The 10,893-nt window shown below is 42.3% G+C and overlaps 1 long non-coding RNA gene across 1 annotated transcript; it reads left to right on the forward strand.

Moving 5' to 3' along the window:
- The first annotated feature begins 6,870 nt into the window (after positions 1-6,870).
- Positions 6,871-9,712, forward strand: LOC121032120 (uncharacterized). The gene is made up of 2 exons (XR_005791083.1): positions 6,871-6,981; positions 8,796-9,712. It is a non-coding gene; the product is annotated as an uncharacterized LOC121032120 (long non-coding RNA).
- The last annotated feature ends 1,181 nt before the right edge of the window (positions 9,713-10,893 follow it).

Genomic DNA, 10,893 nt, shown 5'->3' on the forward strand with positions numbered 1-10,893 from the left:
ACAGTGCGGAGCCTGCTTGGGATTCTCTGTCTCCCTCTCTCTCTCTGCCCCTCTCCCACTGGTTCTCTCTCTCTTTCTATCAAAATAAAGCTTTTTTTAAAAAAGTCAGCATTAAAAAAAAAGTCAACTTTGCCATATAACCACATAATCAGGGGACAGTTGTCTCATATTAACAGCCCCAGAGATTATGCTGGGCATGTACCTAAGGGGTGGGCAGGGAGGAGATCTTGGGATAGATCTTAGAATCTTGTCTGTAACAGCATATAAGCCAAAAGGAAAAAAAAAAAAACCCAAACAACTATTTTGGTAAATGGAGGATTATCGATCACATTGTGTAATGTAACAAGCACCGTAGGAGTCTGAAGATATAAATTCAGGCTATAGCTTCACCAATAAACTGTGTTATCATGGTCTATGTGACATGGACTAGGAGTGAACGGTGTAGAAACAATTCTTGAGGCTTTATGGTGCAAAAGGCATTTTTATTAAAGCATGGAGACAGGACCGGAGGGCAGGAAGAACTGCACTGGGATTGTGAGGAATGATTGATTGTATACTTTTAAGTTGGGGGGGGGGGCGGCGAGGGCGAGTAGAGATAAAGGAAATTTCTGATGAGATTTTTATATGTTAAAGAAGACTTACGGGATCCTGGAGGTCTGGCTATAGTCACTGAGCTTGCTTTCTGCCTCTAGCAAAACATTAACATTAAGGCAGTTGTGAGTTCCTTGAGGAATGTCATACTCTGCCTGTCTCAAGAATTTATCAATGGGCTACAAGTAGTAAGGAAATTTAATTTTATCTACATTTCTTTTGCCATTGTTCTCCTTATCAGTCGAGATGCTTCTCTGGGCCCCGATTTTATCAAACTTAATATGCTGATTGTGTTACATGCTGTACATCTATCATGGAGTGTTTAATTGAGGTAGTGCAGGTGAATATGTTTTACTCAACTCTAAAGCACTATGTAAATATATTGGTTATTACTGTTAATATTTTGGTTGACATTGATCTGCTTTAACCTCTGCTCCAGGAATGTATTATTTCTAGAAAGAGTATAAAAGAGCAGCAAATTAGACAAGGTCCCAGAAGCCAAGATCAAGGAGCTTAGATTTAATTCAGCAGGTGATGTGGAGCTGAAGGAGGGCTAAAATAGAGGGCTGGGTCACAGAAACTGGCAGTAAAGACAGTTCTTAAGTCCAAGTGGGTTTCTATGGTGATGAGAGACAAAGGAGGCCACTGAGGACAAGGTTAAAGTAATTAACATGGGAAGTCCGTAAGATACCGACCAAGACCAGGGATGCTGGATTGAAAGAAAGGGGCGGAGAAGTGTTTCTACCATCCACTCTCGTTTCTCACAGAAGCACCTGCGTGTGAAGCATTTCTACCAGTCATGGTCCCTCACTGTCCTTGGGGTATATGCAGAAGAGCAACTGACTTTAATAACAATCTTGGCAAAACATAATTAAGAAGGCAAATCTACTGCACAAATAATATGATATTATACCCTGAGGCCAAGCCCTTTATTCAGTTGTGTGGGTGAGGGGGTTTGTGTTCCTCTGTGCTGGGTCTTCCTGCCACACAACCCTCCTTACCCAGGTATTAGCAGCTCAAAATGGAGGGCCCCATGTGGGTCAGAATTGGTGCTGCTCCAGTTGGCCAGGACCCATCTGCTCACTCCACTCTTGGTATTCCAGGTAGAGGGGAAAATTCATTCTCAGAGAAGCGAGGACCTAACCTGATTCCTAACTAGCTGTGACTCTAGCCGCAAGTGAGGTGACAGGGTGGAGTGGTTAAACACACAGATTGTGAAGTCAGTGTCCGAAGCGGTTAAACAGACAGATTCCGAAGCTCCTCTCCCGACTCGCTTATTTACTAGCTGTGTATCCTGGGCATGCCACCTTGATGAGGGAGCATGAGGCAGGCTAAGGGACAAAGAACAAGCTAGCACAACCCCCCACCCCCCAACCCCCAGGTGGAATATGTGTGATATTCCTCAGACACTCCTGGCTACCCGAGAACAAAGGAAAGGGGTTTAAGTGCTTGCCATGGTGAAGTGGGAAACTAAGGCAAATGAAAAATTAAATTCCCTTACTGACTAGAGCCCATTGGCAAGTCCTTGAGACCGGCAGAGTGACCTCTCTCTAGGACCTTAGCTGCCTCAAGGATGACATTTTGCTGGGGGCAAAAGAGAACCTTAGCTTAACATTATCCCAAACTCCAGGATCCTGCAAGTCAATTTCTTTTATCTCAACTTCTCAAGATATATGCTGGCAATCATGCTCCAAGCTTATGGCCCCCCATATACACCTGAAGGGTCTCATGATTGAGGTTTTATTAAATGGTAATAAATGGAGTTTTCCTAGCAACGGCTAGCCCCTCAAGGTCCTAGAAACCTTGCTTCCAAAATACCTTAGAGACTTGCTCTAGCCCTGATCCCCTCCTAACCTGAGGGTATATAATGAGTTACCTGTCAGGACCCCAGTGCAGCTCTTCCTGCCCATGGGTTCTGTCCCCATGCTTTAATAAAATCACCTTTTTACACCAAAGATATCTTTAGAATTCTTTCCTGGCTATTGGCTCCAGACCCCAAGAACCCCCCCCCCCACCCCCCAAACTTCATCAACCTAACTTCTCTCTCAGTTTGCTTACTTATAACTGTTTGCATTTCTGTGATGTTGGTTGTTATTTCTCCTCTCTCATTTGTGATTTTATTTATTTGGGTCCTTTCTCTTTTCTTTTTCATGAGTCTAGCTAGAGGTTTCTCAGTTTTAGTACTTTTTTCAAAGTACAGCTCCTGGTTTCATTGATCTGTTCTATTGTTTTTTTTTTTTTTTAGTTTCTATATCATTGATTTCTGCTCTAATCTTTATGATTTCCTTCTTTCTGCTGGCTATAGGTTTACTACCAGCATTTTTCACAGAGCGAGAACAAGCAGTCCTAAAATTTGTATGGAACCACAAAAGACTCCAGATAGCCAAGGCAACCTTGAAGAAGAAAAGCAAAGCTGGAGGCATCACAATTCCAGACTTCACGTTATATTACAAAGCTGAAGTAATCAAAACAGTATGGAACTGGCACAAAAATAGACACATAGGTCAATGGAACAGAATCGAAAATCCAGAAATGAACCCTCAGTTACATGGTCAATTAATCTTTGACAAAACAGGAAAGAATATCCAATGGGTAAAAGACAGTCTCTTCAACAAATGGTATTGGGAACACTAGACAGCAACATGCAAAAGAATGAATCTTACACCATGCACAAAAATAAATTTAAAATATATTAAAGATCTGAACATGAGACTTGAAACCATAAATATCCTAGAAGAGAACACGGACAGTAACCTCTTTGACATAGGACCTAGCAATTTCTTTCCAGATATGTCTCTGTAGGCAAAGGAAACAAAAGCAAGAATGGGGCGGGGCCCCTGGGTGGCTCAGCTGGTTAAGCCTCTGACTCTTGGTTTTGGCTCAGTTCATGATCTCCACAGTTCTGTCAGTGCAGAGCTCGACGCAGGGCTGAGTCTCATGAACTGTGAGGTCATGTCCTGAGCTGAAATCAAGAGTCGGGACGCTTAACCAACTGAGCTACCCTGGCACCTGCCTCTTAGTTTTGATAATTCATTAGAGGGACACACAGAACTCACTGAAAGATGTTATCCTCATGGCTTATTACAGGAAAAGGATCTAGATTCAGATCAGCTAAGGGAAGAAAGAAATGCATAAGGCAGAATCCAGGAGGATTCCAAATATGAAGCAACCAGCTGTCTTCTCCCTGTGTAGCCAGGACAGCATTGCTCTCCTGGCAGTGATACATGACAGTCTTCAGGGATTATTGCCAACCAGGCAAGCTCACCTGAGCCCTGACATCCCAAGTTTTTACGGGGCCTCCATCATGTGGCGTGACTGATTGCTTATGTGGCTGATCTCAGTCTATAGCCCCTCCAGACATCTACTGATACTGGGTAACCTAGACCCCCTACACTAAAGCACATTGCTGGACTTTCTGGCCATCCCCTACCCTGACTATTTGATGTGCCCAGTACCCACCCTAAATTATATTTTTAGACAATCTGGTGACCCAAGTCTCCCAGGCAAACAACGATGCTCCTCTTAAGCATGACATTTCAAGAGCTTAGAAATTATTCCCCAGAAGCTGAGGACAAAGGTCAGATCTCTGTGCAAGGTTAAATTCTTGACTATAGAAACCTTGGAAACATTATGTTAAGTGAAAGAAGTCAATCACAAAAGGCCATATATAATTCCATTCATATAAAATTTCCAGAATAGACAGATGGTAGGGACAGAATGATTAATATTTACTGGGGGGGGGGGGAGGTGCTCTGGGTGGCTCAGTTGGTAAAGCATGCGACTCTTGATCTTGGGGTCATGAGTGCAAGCCCCAATTTGGGTGTAGAACTTACTTAAAAAAAATTTACCTGGGGCTGGGTTGGGTAGGGGGTGGAGGATGGGAAAGGTGAGTGACTACTAGTGGGTACAAGGGTTTATTTTTGGAGTGTTGAAAAATTATATAGTGCTGATGGTGGCACAGCTTTGTGACTATACTAAAACCCACCAATCTGTGCACTTTAGAAGGTGAATTTTATGGGATGTGAAATATATTGCAATAAAGCTGTAAAAGCAAAGTCAAGTAAAACGCAAAATTAATAAAATGAATAAATAACTGAATAAGAAGTATGACATAGTATCCCTTCATTAATTTTTTCCAAATTAAATTTAGAATTATTTTGACAAGTATTAAAAAAAATTTTTTTAATGTTTATTTTTGAGAGAGAGAGAAAGAGAGAACGAGTGGGGGAGGGGCAGAGAGAGAGGGAGACACAGAATCTGAAGCAGGCTCCTGGCTCCCAGCTGTCAGCACAGAGCCTGAGCAGGGCTCGAACCCATGAGCCAAGAGATCATGACCTGAGCTGAAGTCAGATGCTCAACCGACTGAGCCACCCAGGTGCCCCGAATATATTTTTTAATGTTTATTTCTTTTTAGAGAGAGAGAGAGAGAGAGAGAGCATGCGCACGCGAGCGCGAGCATGAGTGGGGGAGGGGCAGAGAGAGGGGGACGGAGAGGATCCTAAGCTGGCTCTGTGCTGACAGCAGAGAGCCCAATGCAGGGCTGGAACTCACAAATCATGAGATCATGACCCTACCCAAAATCAGACACTCAACCGACTGAACCACCCAGGCACCCCTGTTGAGTACTTTTTGAAAAGCTTTTAGGAATATTGTTATTGAGTTGACCATGAATTAACGTAGATTAGCTGGTTATCTATCTTTACATTTTTATGTTTTAGGAACATATCTTTACATTTTTATGTTTTAGGAACAGTGTTTGGGTTCTGACTTATTAAAATCTTCTTTCATCACTTTCAATAATATTTTGGAGTTTTCTTTGTATAGATTGTACCCGTCTGTCAGGATATTGGTTCCCAGGTATTTCATTTCTTTGTTATCATGAGTGCAATCTCTGTTTTTATATTGTTACTAAAGATAACAGTAATTTTTATTAGACAAACTGAAATTGTTCTGGAATGCAGCAATTTTTGAGTAGAATCGATTATTCGACTCTAGATGACTTAAAGTTAGGGTGAACTTGTATGTGGTGGGACGGGCTCCTGCATTTCCTTCCTGGGACCGAGCCGTTCTTCCTTTTGAGGTACAGGAAAGCAGCTTTGCTGTCAGCTGCTTCCCTCCCTGAGCTCTGAGACTTCCTGTTTAAAAGCACTGCAAGACCTGCTGACCCCATTTCTTTTCAGATTTAATTATTCTTTTTGAAAGCTGGCTCTAACCTGAAAGGGATTTGAAACATAAGGCTCCAGTGGGGATGAAGCTTTAGACCCAAGATAACTATTCCTTTTTCTGTTGAATAGCCTGGCAGGGGAACAATTTGCCCCCTGCCCTGAGCGCTGTCATTTGTTTTGATCATTTTCATTCCTATCGAGTGTGCTGCCGGCTCAGAAGGCAGCCATCTGATATCTGAAGTGACTCCTTACATTACTTCCTTGTCTCTTCTCTAGTAGCAAGATATTCCACCTGAATATCCCCGATTGTGGATGAAGAAGCTTCAGTGTGTGTGCTTGGCTATGGATTTAATAACCCTAAAGGGGAAAATACTGGCACAATAAGAATAGTTATTTGCTGGTGAGCTCCTCTGTGTCTGTTTAACTCATTTGCCCCTTAAAACCTTATGAATAGTTAAAACTCCTTTTTTTTTTTTTTTTATGAGAGAGAGAGAGAAAGGGAAAGAGAGTGTGCAAGCTGGGGAGAGTGACAGATGAAGAGAGAGAATCTTAAGCAGGCTCCATGCTCAGCATGGTGCGTGACATGGGGCTTGATCCCACGACCCTGGGAATTTGACTTGAGCTGAAATCATGATTCAGACACTTAACCAACTGAGTCACCCAGGCAGCCCAGTAGTTAATTCTTATTATCTCCATTTTACAGACCAAGTAATGGAGGCTTAGAGATGTTATGTAAATTGCCTGATGACAAATAGAAAGTGACCAATCTGGACCTTAGTTACAGAGAATATGATCTTAACTACTATTCCATACTGGGCCTGGAGTGGAAGAGTCTACTTTATTTTTTTAATGTTTATATATTTATTTTTGAGAGAATGAGAGTGAGTGGGAAGGGGCAGAGAGAGAGAGAGAGAGAGAGAGAGAGAGGAGAGAGAGAGAATCCCAAACAGGCTCCATGCTGTCAGCACAGAGCCCGAGGTGGGGCTTGATCCCATGAACCATGAAATCATGACCTGAGCCAAAATCAAGAGTTGGGTGCTTAACCAACAGAGCCACCCAGGCACCCCTGATTCTACTTTTCTAAGAAATCTGGAGTCAGACTTGAGTTTGAGTCCTGCGCCCTTTGCTTCCTAGCTCTGTATCCTTCAGCAAGTCTACTTACCTCATAAGGCTGTGAAGATGATGTGAGATAATGAATGGAAAGTTCTTACATGCTTGGGTCACAGTGAGTGCTAAATGGTTATCTGCTGTTATTCTTCAAAAATTTATCAAAAATTTGTCAGAAATTTTTTTCTTAAAAAAATTTTTTTTTAATGTTTATTTTTGACAGAGAGAGACAGACAGACAGACAGAGCATGAGTGGGGGAGTGGCAGAGAGAGAGGGAGACACAGAATCCGAAGCAGGCTCCAGGCTCTGAGCTGTCAGCACAGAGCCTGACGCAGGGCTCGAGCTCAGGGACTGTGAGATCATGACCTGAGCCGAAGTTGGAAGCTCAACTGACTGAGCCACCCAGATGCCCCTGAAAAAAATTTTTTTCTGTATCAGCAAAAAAACAAAAAAGAATTGTTTTTTCGATACTAGACCCTGAGCTAATTTGGGGGACTCAATGAAATACTGATGGCCCAAGTCCTAACAACCAGCGGATTGGTCCATCTGGGGCTTGTGGACTAAACCTGGTCTTCAGAAGTATTCTGTTTGTCCCCCACACATACACTTTAAACTTTTTGAATTAGTTGCAGATAATTCAAAATGGGGAGATTTCAATAAAATCTGGAATTACCACTGCTTTTGGAAAACAGCAGAGCTGGGCCTGCATTCTCCCATGGTGGCAGTCCTCTAGAATGCATTTGGTCACGTGGCAATGTGGGCCACAGACCCCGCCACCCCCTGTTGCATCCAAAGCTGAGGGAGTCACTGGCTGTTCATTGTTGCAGCTGTACTGCTTTTCTTATGATAGAAGTAAAACCTTTCATTTACCTAGGCTGCTCTCAAAAGAGATCAAAAGATGGGTCGAAGTAGCTGCATGATTTCAGAAAAATGAATGATCTTTTTGTTTAAAAGCCAGGATTATTCTCATGTCTGACCGGCTTCACTTATTTTGATAATTTGCTTGGCCTCTGTAGGCATATGCATTTGCAGCCCCTGGTGTAAAAAGGTAACCTCACAATGTGATGAGTGCCATGCTGGAGGTAAACCCAAAATGCTTTGGAAGTACCAACAAGAGTCCCTTCACCAGGTCTGGGAGTTCGGAGGATGCTTCCTGTAATATCTATCACCTGACCAGGGTCATATACTATTAGTGGGTGAGGCCTAGAAGGACAGTGGCAGAGGTTTAGGCAGTGGGTGGGGTTGAGAGGTTGTTTAAGCAGATGGAACAGCTTGAGAAAGGTCTCAGAGGTAGCAGCAGCTGACTTTGGATCTTCTTTGCCTATTGACCTGCCTTTGATCTTCTACCCTGACCCCTTCTCAGATGGGGCCGTGTCCCTAGCTGTCACATCACTAACAGACAAAAGATGACTGAAGCTGGTCAATGGCCAAGTCCTCCTGGTTCCATATACCAGCTGCACTCACATCTTCACATTTCCCTGACTTACCAGAAGGACACACGTGTACCCTGGGGGACCACCTCCAAAATTCCATCAACACAAGTTCCTAACAGAAGGAGTTTTCACATCCATCACTCAATTACACATCAACAATAATATAAAGCTATTCCTTTAGATGACAGTTTGAGAATATTTTAGTGTTTAAATAACAGAAATCAGAATCTGTGTAGCTGGTGGAATTTACACCCCTCCATAAAATAAACTATCTACATGCTTGTTCCTGACAAAGGCAAATCAAAATTTTCCCAGGGCAATAAAGAGAAGCTTCCAGAGGTGAGAGTATTTCTCTTTGAGCAGTCCAGAGGAGAGAGAAAGAATCTAGGATCTCTCAACTTGACAATGGAAGACTGAATGGTCAAGGCCAGGCTCAACCCATAGGAAAAGTAATGATAGTGGGTAGACCCTGTGAACTTTTTTTTTTTTTTTTTTGAGGGCATGCATCCAGCAAGGGAACTAGCAAGTCTAGCTGTGACTGGTGGGAAGGTCAACTGAAAGTGAAGGACCAGAGCCTATCCTTGCTCACAGACATGAGTCCACTCCTACCAGGCGTCTGAGAGACGTGGCAGAGGTTTCGTGAAGGCTTGAGGATGGAAGAGACTTCCCTTGCAGAGATCAAGGTCAAGTTCAAGCTACAGTCAAGAACTCTGCTCCAAACCATAATAAGATACCATTCCACACTCACTAGGTTGGCCATAATAAAATAGATAGACAATAAAAAGTATTAATGGGGATATAGAGAAATTGGAACCCTCATACATTGCTGGTGGAAATAAAGGGTGTAGCTACTTTGGAAAACAGTTTGGCAGTTCCTCAAAATGTTAAACATAGAGTTATTATATGACCTAGAAACCCCACTCTTAGGTATATACCCCCCAAAATGAAAACACGTTTACACAGAAACCTGTACAAAATACTCATAGCCCAGCATTGTTCATAATAGCCAAAAGGTGGAAACAACCCAAATGTCCATCAGCTAATGAATGGATAAACAAAATGAATCTCCATGGGATAGAATATCATTCAGTAGTAAGAATGAAGTAGCAGCACATGATATGACATGTTTGAACCCTGAAAACATTATACCAAGTGAAAGAAGCCAGTCACAAAAGACCAGATATTATGATTCCATCCATATGAAATATTCAGAACAGACATGACCATGACAGAGCACGGGTTAGTGGTTGCCTGGGGCTAGGGCCAGGGTTGGGGGATCGGAAGGGGGGACCAGGAAAGACCAGTGACTGCTAATGGGTGCAGGTTTCATTTTACACTATTGGAAAGGTTCCTAAAATTAGATACTGGTGATGGTTGCACAACTCTGTGAATATAATAAAAACCACTGAATTGTACACTTTGAAAGAGTGAATTTTATGGTATGTGAATTATATCTCAATAAAGATGTCATTAATAAAAAGATCTCTGCTCCAAGTTTCCTGAGACCCCCTGTGAGATAACTGGAAGCCACAATGGACTTTCTTCTTCTTTTTTTTTTTTTTTTTTTAAATTCTTGAGCCTCTATTTATTAACTCTGTATCTGCTGGTTTTTCTTAAGGTTCTGCCTTAGAGTATGCTCCATGAAGACAGACTCCTGGCTTTTACCACTAGTTGTGTGATACTGAGCAAGTTAGTGAACCTCTTGACTTCAGTTTCCTCATTTGAAAATGGAGATAGGGGTGTCTTGGTGGCTCGATCCATTAGGTGTCCAACTCTTGATTTCGGCTCAGGTCATGATCTCACAGCTTGTGAGATCAAGCCCCAAGTCGGGCTCTGTGCTGACAGTGTAGAGCCTGCTTGGGATTCTCCGTCTCCCTCTTTCTCTGCCCTTCCCCGGTGCATGCTCTCTCTTCTCTCTCTCTCACTTTCTCTCTCTCAAATAAATAAACTTAAAAAAAAAAGCCAATGGAGATAATAATTGTACCTTCTTCATGGGTTAAGTGTGAAATACATGATAAATATATGAGTAAATACACGGAGCCTATTTAGAAGAGTACCTGGCACATAGTTAAGTTCTGCATGTATTTGTAATGATTAGTATCAGCATTTAGCACCTAGTAAGTGCCCTTTGAGTATTAGTTATTGTTATTATTAGAGAGGGTATTGGCTAACTTGTCTAGGACTTTCTGTTCTACTACTGATGAGCACTTGGACGCTTACAATTTGGAGTTAGTAAAGAACAATGCTGCTGTGAATATTGGTGTGTCAGTTTCTCTAGGGTACATATACCCAGGAATGGATTGCTGAGTCATGGGGTATGCAGATCTTCCTGCTTGTGGATAATGTCAAACCAGTGTCAAAGTGGTTGATTTGGTGTATGTTCTCACCTCCACCACTTGATATGCTCACCTTGTAAAATTTTTATCTGGTATGTAGTGATGGCATCAATTTTAATTTGCATTTCCCTAATTAGTAATGAGGAGAGTGCCTTTGGTTTCCTCTTTTTTAAAAATTTTTAATATTTATTTATTTTTTAGAGAGAGAGACAGACAGACAGAGGGCAAGCAGGGGAGGGGCAGAGAGAGAGGGAGACACA

The sequence above is a fragment of the Herpailurus yagouaroundi genome, unplaced genomic scaffold (genome assembly GCF_014898765.1).
Source record: "Herpailurus yagouaroundi ecotype Mexico unplaced genomic scaffold, PumYag 141, whole genome shotgun sequence".
Taxonomy (NCBI): domain Eukaryota; kingdom Metazoa; phylum Chordata; class Mammalia; order Carnivora; family Felidae; genus Herpailurus; species Herpailurus yagouaroundi.